We start from the raw sequence: 13,462 nt of genomic DNA on the forward strand, positions 1-13,462 counted from the left end.
AGGAAGGGCTGGGTGGACAGACCTACTATTCCTGCTACGGGATGAAAGCCAAGAGAGTAGCAATACTGCTAAATAAAAGGACAGTGTTTACTGTGACGAGGATGGTTACGGACCCGGGGGGGGGGGGGGGGGGGTTGGTACGTCATGGTCAGCAGTGTCCAGGGACGGGGCCCCGGTGGTCCTGGTGAACATGTCTCTTCCTGTTCAGGTCCATACCGATCTACATCCCCAAGGACTTTTTCAACTCAATAGACAAGATGATTATGACGTTTGTGTGTGTGTTTGCGGGGGGGGGGAAGAGACCAAGAATCCCCCAAAAAATCCTATAAAGAAGAAGAAACATTGGGGGCCTGGCCCTCCCAAATCTACAGTATACCACTAGGTAGCCACTGCGGAACGAGTGAGGGGATGGGTACCATGAGCAGGTACCATGGTCGGCACAGGCTTGGAGGGCCTAAGGGCCTGTGAGTGAAAGAACCAGAAATGGAATGGGTGAGAATAGAGGAGAGCTCCAATACAGGAACGACCCTCCGGGCCCTCGCAACGGCAGCGCTCCCATCCCCACCAACAAAACACCCTACAAACCCAGTGGGTGGGGGCCACCCTCAGAACCTGGGACCAGATAAGGTAGCACTTCGGTTTGTCTGAAATGTCCACTATGGCCCCGATCTGCAGCAACCATAGGTTCGCACCAGCCATGCATGACGCCACCTTTAAGAGGTGGAGACAGGACGGGGAGACACTGACAGTTAGAGACTTTTACACTGAGAACAGACTAGCGACCCTAGAGGAACTGAAGGAGAGACTGGAACTACCGAATGGAAACGAACTCCAACACCTACAGGTTAAGGACTTTCTCCGCAAGGAGACAACAACTCTCCAAGGACCCCAAGAAACACAATGCTTGAAGAATTATTGGACGCGGACAGTCTGGGAAGGGAAAACTGCTGGGACCTGTGCAGACAACTATTAGAAAGGACACGCTCCCCACTGGATGAAACATAGGAAAAATGGGAGGAAGAGCTAGGTACGGAAATAGGGTGGGCACTGTGGAGCAAAGCACTGAGTAAGGCCAACTTCACCTCCTCCTGCGTAAGGCTAAGCCTCATGCAGCTGAAAGTGAACCGGAGCGCACCGGACAAGAACCCGAATTAGCAAGTTTTCTCGGAGGTGGGCGACAAATGTGAACGGTGCCAGGGAGGCCCGGAAAACCATGCCCACATGTTCTGCCCCTGACGTGCCGGGTTTTGGACAGACTTCTTCGAGGCAATGTCCAAGGTTGTGGGGGTGAGGGTGGGTATCAGACCAGCCAGTCCTTCATATGGGGAAGAGGAACGACACCCTTGCCTTTGCTTCCCTAATCGCCCGCCGGAGAATCCTGCTCGGCTGGCGCAGACCACAACCCACAGCTGCAGACGAGCTGACAGACCTGTCGGAATTTCTCCACCTGGAGAAGATCAAATTCTCGATCCGAGGGTCAGAGGAGGGCTTCCACAAAAGCGTGCAGGCCGTTCACCCACTTGTTCCAGGACCGTGGGCAGCACGGTAGCATTGTGGATAGCACAATTACTTCACAGCTCCAGGGTCCCAGGTTCGATTCCGGCTTGGGTCACTGTCTATGCGGAGTCTGCACATCCTCCCCGTGTTGTGCGTGGGTTTCCTCCGGGTGCTCCGGTTTCCTCCCACAGTCCAAAGATGTGCAGGTTAGGTGGATTGACCATGATAAACTGCCCTTAGTGTCCAAAACTGTCTTTAGTGTTGGGTGGGGTTACTGGGTTATGGGGATAGAGTGGAGGTGTTGACCTTGGGTAGGGTGCTCTTTCCAAGAGCCAGTGCAGACGCGATGGGCCGAATGGCCTCCTTCAATACTGTAAATTTTATGATAATCTATGACCTGTTTGAGGCCAACAGCCAATAGAGCGAGGGGAGGGAGAGCCAATGAGACAGGGAAAGGAAGGAGCCTTGGCGAGAGAAGAGGAAGAGGCTATAAAACGGCCAATACAGAAATCAGGAGGCCTAGAACAAGGCCACAAGAAACTGAACCCCCAAAGGAAAGGCCAAAAATAGGATGGGGGAGGGAGGAGAAAGGGGGGGTGAAACCGATTGACAAAAAAAGCAGGGGGGTGCGAAGAGAAGGGAAAAGCGCTGCTCACATGTAAATCAAGGATAACTGCCCATTGTATAATAAGCGACCCAGGAAATTACCCTGAAGAAACAAAAAGAGGGCGGATGATCGATACAGAAGGAAATGACTTGTACATTGTAACCAACGCATATACCCTTGCATGTGGGTAGCCCAGGTAGAGTGTATAAAATGTACGTCATGGGCATGAAGTCTGCGTACGTCCGCCAGCGGCTACTGGAAGGGGGTAGGCTCAATCTTGTGGGAACTAGGCAGCTCGTTAATTCGTTAGAAGTGGCCTCCCGTAACGTTCAGTCCTACGTCCCGACCGCGCGGCACCCTCATGGGCAACGTGGGCCCCACCAGCTGCCGACACCAGCTCACCGCAAGCCTGCGCCGCGCCGCATCCAGCCAACTCTGGGGGGCCCCAAGTGTTATTTTTGCGGGCAAAACAAACACCCCAGGCAGTGCTGCCCGGCACGGAGCGCAACCTGCAACGGGTGTGGGAAGAAAGGACACTTCACTTCTGTTTGCCAGGCCCGGTTGGTCGCCGCTGTTTCCAGGCCCGGCGTTCCTACATCCCCCACGTGCGACCCAGGGGCGCCGCCATTTTCCCCTTCGCAAGCCATGTGCGGCTCATGGGCGCCGCCATCTTCCTCACCGCAAGCCACGTGCGGCCCGTGGGCGCCGCCATCTTTGATGCCGCCCGCCATGTGCGCCCCGTGGGCACCTCCATCTTCGGCGCCATTTTTGACGACGTCTCAGGCCCCCTGCTCGTCTGGCCATTCATCGCCTGCCATTACCTCTGCCACCGCTGACCAGCCCGGGAACCCCCAGCATCTGCCGCAGCTCGCCTCTATCACCCTGGATCAGGAGCTTCATCTACCCCACTATGTTAAGGCGCTGCTCCCTCCCGGTACACCCCGTCAGCCAGAAAATCTCCCTGGTGTCTGGATCCCATTCTGTGGAAATCCGGGGGTACTGCATCGCGACCCTCACCGTCCAAGGCGTAGAGTTCAGCAACTTCCGGCTCTATGTCCTCCCCCACCTCTGCGCTGCCCTGTTACTCGGCCTGGATTTTCAGTGCAATCTCCAAAGCCTAACTTTAAAATTCAGCGGACCCCTACCCCCCCTCACCGTCTGTGGTCTCACAACCCTTAAGGCCGATACACCTTCCCTGTTTGCGAACCTCACCCAGGATTGCAAACCCGTCACCACCAGGAGCAGACGGTACAGTGCCCAGGACAGGACCTTCATCAGGTCGGAGGTCCAACAGCTTCTGCGAGAAGGGGTCATTGAGGCCAGCAACAGCCCCTGGAGAACTCAAGTGGTGGTAGTTGATGTGTTGGGTGTTCTGGATCACATACAGGTCACCAACACTTGAAATGGTGCAACACTATTTTATTGAATTATTAACTATTTAAACATACTCAGACTGTGGGTTAACACGATACTAGCTTTAACTAAAGACCTTTGCCTTGTCCTAACCAGTTGATGCACTCAGCACATGGCGAATGTCTGTGTTGCAGTCTGTGAGCTCTGTCCTTCTAGCTAGCTGCTACTCGAATGAGCGGGAACTCTGATGCCCCCTATCTTTATAGTGCGTGTGCTCTCACTGGTGATTGGCTGCGGTGTTGTGTATGTTGATTGGTCCCACTGTGTGTCCATCAGTGTGTGTCGGCACCATGATATACTGGTGTATATTATGACATCCCCTCTTTTATATAAATAAATGTACCTGCGTGACAATAAATAGTGTATGGTGAATGTTCCTGACTACGTGTGTGCGAAATATTTACAGGACTATGTACATAAAAACTAAGCTATTTACATGGGAAGGTGCCTGGTGCAGAAAAACAGTGTGTCACAAGAATAACGAGATGAACACTATATACAAACCACTTCAACGATTAAACGGAAGAACAGAACAGACCAGAAAGTCCATAAAGTTCACAAATTAAGTCTCTGAGGTGGGCGACGAATTCTGGTTGACCGCCTCAAGAGTGGGTCAGGAGCCACCAGCTGAGGAGCGGGCTGGACTGCGTCAGAATGAGGAGGATGCAGAGTGACCGGAATCTCTGCATAGTCCAGGTCAGGGACAACAGGAGGGCATGGCAATGGTGGAGGATCACGTAGCGAGCGTGGAACGAGACGAAGGGCCACGTCGATTACGGCGCAGAATGGAGCTATCCGGTAGACAAACCAGGAACGAGCGGGGAGCCACCTGCCGAAGAACTACAGCGGTTGCAGACCAGCCACCATCCGAAAGATGAATGCGGACATTGTCATCTGGAGCCAGAGCAGGGAGATCAGCTGCATGGAAGCCATGAGCCGCCTTGTGCTGTGCACGAGACAGTTGCATTCGTTGAAGGACCGGAACGTGGTTGAGGTCTGAGACATGAATGGACGGCACCGTCGTCCTCAGGGTATGACCCATGAGCAACGGGGCTGGCGACAGGCCAGTGGACAGCGATAGGCCAGCAGGGCAAGGTAGAAATTGGATCCAGCATCGGCAGCCTTGCAGAGGAGCCGTTTGACTACGTGGATGCCCTTCTCCACTTTGCCGTTGGATTGGAGGTACAGGGGACTGGATGACACATGCACAAAGTTGTACCTCCTGGCAAAGTTGGACCATTCCCGGCTTGCGAAGCAGGGGCCATTGTCCGACATCACAGTGAGTGGGATGCCGTGTTGAGCAAAGGTGTCTTTACAGGCACGGATGACTGCAGACGATGTGATGTTGTGTAAACGTACCACCTCCAGGTAGTTTGTACAATAGTCTACAATCAGAACATAGTCCTTGCCCGGCATGTGGAACAGGTCGATGCCGACCTTGGACCAAGGGGACGTGACCAACTCATGGGGCTGTAGGGTCTCATGTGGTTGGGCCGGCTGGAAACGCTGACAAGTGGGGCAGTTGAGCTCTGTGTTGGCGATGTTGTCATTGATGCCGGGCCAGTACACTGCCTCTAAGGCCCGTCGGCGGCACTTCTCCACACCAAGATGGTCCTCGTGTAGCTGTTCCAAGGCGAGCTGGCGCATGCTGTGCGGGATGACAATGCGGTCCAGTTTCAGGAGAACACCATTGACTACCGCCAGATCGTGTCTGATGTTGTAGAACTGCGGGCATTGGCCGTTGAGCCACCCGTCTGTTAGGTGGCGCATGACATGCTGTAGCAGGGGGTCAACCGCTGTCTCGTGGTGAATTTGGACGAGGCGTTCATCCGTGGCAGGTAGATTGGAGGCCACGAAGGCCACATGAGCGTCAACCTGGCAGGCGAATCCCGCTGGGTCACATGGCTCTTTCGCTGGATCAAAAAAGGCCAATACCGGGGCCGTGAGTTTGGTTTTGAGTTCTCTCCATTCGCGCTCGTGGGCAGGAAGCCATTGGAAGTCTGTCGTCTTCCTGACCAGGTTACTGAGAGCCGTGGTATGGGAGGCGAGGTTAGGGATGAACTTCCCTAGGAAGTTGACCATGCCCAGAAATCGGAGGACCGCCTTCTTGTCCTCTGGCTTTTTCATGGCTGTGATGGCAGCCACCTTGTCCGCATACGGCCGCACACCCAACTGGGAGATGTGGTCCCCTAGGAACTTGAGTTCCGTCTGGCTGAAGGAGCATTTGGCTCTGTTGTGGCGTAGGCCCTGCTCCTGTATGCGTTTGAACACGCGCTGGAGGCGACTGACATGCTCCTGCGGGGTGGTGGACCAAATGATTATGCCGTCGACATAGACGCGAACACCTTCAATGCCTTCCATCATTTGTCCCATGATCCTGTGGAACACTTCTGAAGCCGATTTGATCCCAAACGGCATCCTGTTGTAACAATATCTGTCAAAGGGGGTGTTAAAGGTACACAGTTTCCTGCTGGATTTGTCGAGCTGGATTTGCCAGAATCCTTTCGAGGTGTCAAGTTTGGTGAAGAGCTTGGCTCGAGCCATCTCGCATGTGATCTCTTCGTGCTTGGGGATTGGATAATGCTCCCTCATGATATTGCGATTCAGATCCTTGGGATCAATGCAGATTCTGAGCTCGCCGGAAGGCCTTTTTACGCACACCATGGAACTGACCCAGTGGGTTGGTTCCGTAACTCTGGAGATCACTCCTTGGTCTTGGAGGTCCTGCAGCTGCTGCTTGAGGCGGTCCTTGAGGGGTTCTGGGACTCTGTGAGGTGAATGCACCACAGGTGGGGCATTCTGTTTCAGAAGATCTTGTAAGTATATGGGAGCGTGCCCATGCCTTCGAAGACATCGCGGTGCTGGTCGATGAGTTGCACCCTGAAGTCAGCATCCTGGAAGGCAGACATGTCATCAGGAGAGGGAGAGTGAACTCTTTGAACGAGGTTCAGCAGCTTGCATGCCTGTGCGCCAAGCAAGGAGTCCTTCGAGGAGCCCACAAGCTCGAAAGGAAGGATGGCTTTTCGTGACTTGTGCGTCACTTCAAGTTGGCATGAGCCGGTAGCAGGAATGATGTTGCCATTGTAGTCCAATAGCTGGCAGGCCGATGGAAGGATGGCTGGTTTGACACAAAGGCTTTGGAAAGCAGACCACGCCATGAGATTGGCGGAGGCACCAGTGTCCAGGCAGAATCGTATTTGGGACCGGCTGACCATCAGGGTGGCACACCACTCATCGTCTGGATCGATGCTATATACCGACAGCGGCTGGTGTCTTTGCTTCGGGGACAGCCTGTTTTTCGTTACGACACCGACTCGAAAAGGCGCCTTTGTGTCCTCGGTGTCACTGCTGTGTGGGAGGTCATCATCGGACTCGGTGACCGTGGGTTGAATTGCCTGAACATTGATGCGAGGCTGGCTGAAGCGATATGAGTTGGCAGGATGAGCTGCTCGACAGCAGGCAGCATAGTGGCCAAGCCTTCCACATCGTGGGCATTGTCGAGATTTTGCGGGGCATTGCCACTTTAAATGGGCGGAGCCACAGTTGCCGCACGTCGTGATGTCAGCACGTTCGCTGCGCCACCGTGCGCGGTGCGGTCGTGCGTGGTGCGCGCCTGCGCATTACGTTCCTCAACATCGCTGTCCCCTCATTTGGTGCGTACAAGCACGGGAGTCCACGAAAAGCGCGCAAAATGGCCGCCCTCATCGAGGCTGAGACTTCGGAGGTGCTCAATCACTTGGACCCGTTCCGCCTCGTGGGGACCTTGCCGCGCCGTTTCAGCCGCTTGTATATGGGAATACCGACTTGTGGCATTTTCATGTAAGACACAGGTCTCGATGGCGGTCGCTAGTTTGAGTTGCTTTACGTTGAGGAGCTGCTGACGTAGGGGGTCCGACTGAACACCGAAAACGATCTGGTCGCGTATCATGGAGTCGGACGTGGGCCCGTAGCTGCAAGATTGCGCAAGGATGCGGAGGTGCATTAGAAAGGATTGGAAAGGTTCATCCTTACCCTGCAAATGCTGCTGGAACACGTAGCGTTCAAAACTTTCATTCACCTCTACGCTGCAGTGAGTGTCAAACTTGAGGAGAACCGTCTTGTACTTTGCCTTATCTTCGTCATCTGCAAAGGTGAGAGATCTGAAAATGTGGATGGCATGGTCCCCGGCCGTGGAGGGGAGAAGAGCAGTCTTTCTGGTGTCCGAGGCGCCCTCCCTGTCCGTGGCTTCGAGGAAGAGCTGGAAGCGCTGTTTGAAAATCTTCCAGTTGGCCCCGAGGTTGCCGGCGATGCGGAGTGGCGACGGCGGGCTGATGTCCATGTTGCAGGATGACGGAATGCTGGCGGAAGGCAGATCACTTGCAGGTAGGTCTAAGAAGTGCTAGTATGCAACCACTCCTGGTATCATGATGTGTTGGGTGTTCTGGATCACATACAGGTCACCAACACTTGAAATGGTGCAACACTATTTTATTGAATCATTAACTATTTAAACATACTCAGACTGTGGGTTTTTACGATACGAGCTTTAACTAAAGACCTTTGCCTTGTCCTAACCAGTCGATGCACTCAGCACATGGTGAATGTCTGTGTTGCAGGCTGTGAGCTCTGTCCTTCTAGCTAGCTGCTACTCGAATGAACGGGAACTCTGATGCCCCCTATCTTTATAGTGCGTGTGCTCTCACTGGTGATTGGCTGTGGTGTTGTGTATGTTGATTGGTCCCACTGTGTGTCCATCAGTGTGTGTCTGCACCATGATATACTGGTGTATATTATGACAGTAGTGAAGACTGGGGAGAAGCACAGGATGGTCATTGACTACAGTCAAACCATCAATCGGTACACGTAGCTCAACGCGTACCCCCTCCCACGCATATCTGACATGGTCAATCAGATTGCGCAGTATCTAGTCTTTTCCACAGTGGACTTGATGTCCGCCTACCACCAGCTCCCCATCCGTCCGGAGGACCACCAATACACTGCGTTCGAAGAAGATGGCCGCCTCTATCACTTCCTTAGGGTTCCCTTCTGCATAACTAATGGGATCTCGGTCTTCCAGCGAAAGATGGACCGAATGGTTAACCGGTGCGGACTGCGGGCCACCTTCCCATACCTAGATAACGTCACCCTCTGCGGCCACGATCAGCAGGACCACGACACTAACCTCCAAAAATTCCTCCAGACTGCCAAACTCCTTAATCTCACATACAATAAGGAGAAATGCATGTTCCGCACCAATTGCTTAGCCATCCTTGGCTATGTCATGGAAAATGGAGTCCTAGGGCCTGACCCCGACTGCATGCGCCCCCTCCTGGAACTCCCTCTCCCCCACTGCCCCAAGGCCCTGAAACGATGCCTGGGGTTTTTCTCCTACTACGCCCAGTGAGTCCATAATTATGCGGACAAGGCCTGCCCACTCATTCAGTCCACAGTTTTCCCCTGGCAGCTGGGGCCCGCCAGGCCTTCAACCGCATCAATGCAGACATCGCCAAGGCCACGATGCACACGGTCGACGAGTCCCTCCTCTTTCAGGTGGAGAGCGATACATCGGACGTAACTCTGGCCACCACCCTCAACCAGGTGGGCAGGCCCGTGGCCTTCTTTTCCCACACCCTCCATGCCTCCAAAATTTGGCACTCCTTTGACGAAAAGAAGGCCCAAGCCATTGTGGAAGCTGTGCAACATTGGAGGCATTACCTGGCCGGCAGGAGATTCACTCTCCTCACTGACCAACGGTCGGTTGCCTTCATGTTTAATAATATACAGCGGGGCAAGATCAAAAATGACAAGATCTTGAGGTGGAGGATCGAGCTCTCCATCTATAATTACTAGATTTTGTATCGCCCGGGGAAGCTCAACGAGCCCCCTGACGCCCTATACATGGGCCAGCGCACAAGTGGACCGACTCCAGGCTCTCCACTATGACCTCTGCCACCTGGGGGTCACCCGGTTCTTCCATTTCATCAAGGCCCGCAACCTGCCTTACTCCATTGAGGAGGTCAGGACCGTCACCAGAGACTGCCAAGTCTGCACAGAGTCCAAGCCGCACTTCTACCGGCCAAATCGAGCGCACCTGGTGAAGGCCTCCCGCCTCTTTGAACGCCTCAGCGTGGACTTCAAAGGGCCCCTCCTCTCCACCGACCGCAACACGTACTTTCTGAACGTGATTGATGAGTATTCCCGGTTCCCTTTCGCCATCCCATGCCCCGATATGACTTCTGCCACGGTAATCAAAGCCCTGCACAGCATATTCACTCTGTTCGGTCTCTCCACCTATATCCATAGCGATTGGGAATCTTCTTTCATGAGTGATGAGCTGCATCAGTTCTTGCTCAGCAAGGGCATCGCCTCGAGTAGGACGACCAGCTACAACCCCCGGGGAAACGGGCAGGTGGAGAGGGAGAACGGGACGGTCTGGAAGGCCGTCCTGCTGACCCTGCTGTCTAAAGATCTCCCGATCTCCCGCTGGCAGGAGGTCCTCCCCGACGCCCTCCACCCCATCCGTTCGCTCCTCTGCACCGCGACAAATTAGACCCCTCACGAACGTGTGTTTGCCTTCCCCAGGAAGTCCACCTCCGGGGTCTCGCTCCCAACATGGCTGACAGTTCCTGGTCCCGTCCTCCTCCGGAAGCATGTACGGATCCATAAGTCGGACCCCTTGGTCGAAAAAGTCCATTTCTTACATGCTAAGCCGCAGTGGCGTACCCCGACGGGCACCAGGACACAGTCTCCCTCCGGGACCTGGCACCCGCGGGATTCCCACCCACGACCCCTGATCTGACACCGCCCCCCCCCCCTCCCCCCCAGCTACCTCATTCACCCCTGCGCCACTCATCCTCCCTCCAGCGAACCTCACCGCAGCCCCCACTCCAGCAGGATCCGTCCTCCCACTGGTTCCACTCAGGGGTGACAAAGACGAGGACAACACGCTCCCGCAGTGTCAGGTGACCAAGTCGGCACCCACATCGCCACCAGTACTGAGGCGATCGCAGAGGAGGGTCAAGGCCCCCAACAGACTTAACTTGTAAAGTTTTCCACCACCCCCGCCGGACTCTTTTTTTTAACAGGGGGTAAATGTGGTAGTCACCACTAGTAGTATATTATATGTATTACGGCACTGCCCGTATATTAGAGGTACAAGGGTAAATCCCTGCCTGCTGGCTCCGTCCAGTAGGCGGCGTATAAATGTGCTGCAGCCATTCTGGTTCCAGCTACAGGAGGCACAACATCTTGCTCAATAAAGCTTCGATTTTTCCACTGTTCTCGTCTTTGTGGTAATTGATAGTGCATCAATCAGTAGCTGTGTAGATCTATACTGGAGAGGGGGAAAGGAGGAAGAGAAGCAGCTGGAAAAGCAGTTACAATCACAGCTACACTCAGCTAGAAAGAGGAACTCTCCCAGAGAGCAGAATTGTCGGCTAAAAGTGTCTGATTTGAAAACCTCAGAGAAATACTTCACTGAACCGAAAAAGGTTTCCTAAATGCAAAGATAACTCATGAATGGTAATTATTTGCTGAATTTAGCTGAGTTACACTGATAATGACGTTTGTTTTGGGACAAGGGACATTTCTAGGAGTTCAGGAACATAGATAGATGGGAACAGGGTTACTTCCAAAATATAGTATGTGTGCAGTCATTATAGTAGTTAAGTATACCATTGTTTATTCTGTGGCCTTTCTTGTTTTGTATTTTACCTGTTAACAAACATTTATTTATTTGAATGGCTACAACAAAACTGGACCTTTCCCTCACTGGTTTGCATATCTATCCTCACATCATACCAAACTGAAAAAGCATACTCTTAAGAACTGGCATTTCAAATTACCCTTCTAGGTTTTGGGATACCCTTGTGCCTCACATCAACAGGATTCTTAACATTGTGCTGGTGGAGAGCGCGCAGGAATGAAATTATGCAATATCTTCAAATGCTCCTGTGAGCATTCAAGTGTCCTGTATTCCTGGTCTATCCATCACCTGGTACGTGCGGCATGGTAGCAAAGTGGTTAGCACTGTTGCTTCACAGCGCCAGACTCCGCACAGGCAGTGACCCAAGCCGGAATCGAACCTAGGACCCTGGAGCTGTGAAGCAATTGTGCTAATCACTATGCTACCGCGCTGCCCACTAGTATATCATGGTGCAGATACACACACACTGATGGACGCACAGCGGGACCAATCAACACACACAACAGCGCAGCCAATCACCAGTTAGAGCACACGCACAAAAAGACAGGGGCATCAGAGTTCCTGCTCATTCGAGCTGCAGCCTCCTAGTAGGACAGAGCTTACAGCTTGCAGCACAGATCTTCACCATGTGCTGAGTGCATAGACTGGTTAGGACAAGGCATAGGTCTTTAGTTCAATCTAATATCGTGTAAACCCACGGTGAAAGTATGTTCAACATTTTCTGACTTAACAAAATAGTGTTGCACTATTTTAAGTGTTGGTGGCCTGTATGTGTTCCACGGATCCAGAGCACCCAACACATCAACCGTGCTGCCCTATGCACTCATTCAACTGAGGCCTCTACTCTCCCTTTGGTTAGGAGCTTACAATGGAAGTCAGGGCCCACGCAACTGCCTTATATCAGACGTGATGTCCCATACCAGACATTTAAAAAAAAACTATTTTTATTAGGGTATTTGCAAGTTTAGATAATAATAACAATAACAGCGACACAAACATGGTACAATAAACATTTCCACCCTCATCACACTCTTCATACACCCCAACCATAAAACAATAATCCGGCCCTACTCCCCCCCCCCCCCGCCTTTGGAATTCTGCTGACATTTTAATTTTCCCTGAGAAAGTCGACGAACGGCTGCCACCTCCGGGTGAACCCAACCATTTTCCCTCTTAAGGCAAACTTTATTTTCTCGAGACTGAGAAACCCAGCCATGTCACTAACCCAGGTCTCCACACTCGGGGGCTTCAGGTCCCTCCACATTAGCATTAGGGCTACCAGGGAGGCAAAGGCCAAGACATCGGCCTCTTTCACCCCCTGAACTCCCGGCTCTTCCGACACTCCAAAGATCGCCACCTCCGGACTTGGCACCAGCCGTGTTTTTGGTACCGTGGACACTGCCTTAGCAAAACCCTGCCAAAACCCTCCAAGCTTCGGGCATGCCCAAAACATGTGTACATGATATTCTGGACTTCCCGCACACCTTGCACACCTGTCCTCTATCCCCCAAAACTTGCTCATCTGTCATGTATGCCCGGTGGACTACCTTAAATTGTATCAGGCTAGGACCCGGTACTCCACCCGCCCCCGCCCCCCTCCCCGAACCAGCCCTTACCAGTTCCTAGAGGCTCTTAACGCCATGGCCAATGGCTCCATGGCCAGAGCAAACAGTAGCGGGGAGAGGGGGCACCGTTGCCTCATCCCTCGGTGTAGTTTAAAATACCCCGACCTCAGCCGGTTCGTACGCACACTCGCTACTGGTGCCTGATAGAGCAACCGCACCCAGTCCAAACCCAAACCTTCCCACTCAAAAGCCTTCTCCGTATCCATCGCTACAACGACCTCCATCTCCGGGGCCTCCAAGTATCTCCTGTCAATCTCCTCAACTATCCTATCCCTCTCAACCAGTTCCGCCTTTTCTCTGTGGGCCCGTATCGAGATTAATTCCCCTCTGACCACTGCCTTCAAAGCTTCCCAAACCGTTGCTGCAGAGACCTCCCCGTATCATTTGTTCCAGGTAGTTTTGGATGGACTTGTTCACCCGCCCACAGATCGCTTCGTCCGCTAACAACCCCACATCCAGCCTCCATAGCGGGCACTGTCCTCTCTCCAAACTAACGCATAGATCCACCCAATGTGGGGCATGATCCAATACTGCGACTGCTGAGTACTCAGTATCCACCACCCCTGGTATTAGAGCCCTGCTCTGAACAAAAAGTCGATGCAAGAGTATACCTGTGGACATGGGAGAAAAAAGAAA

This window comes from Scyliorhinus torazame, chromosome 2 (genome assembly GCF_047496885.1).
Source record: "Scyliorhinus torazame isolate Kashiwa2021f chromosome 2, sScyTor2.1, whole genome shotgun sequence".
Lineage (NCBI taxonomy): Eukaryota > Metazoa > Chordata > Chondrichthyes > Carcharhiniformes > Scyliorhinidae > Scyliorhinus > Scyliorhinus torazame.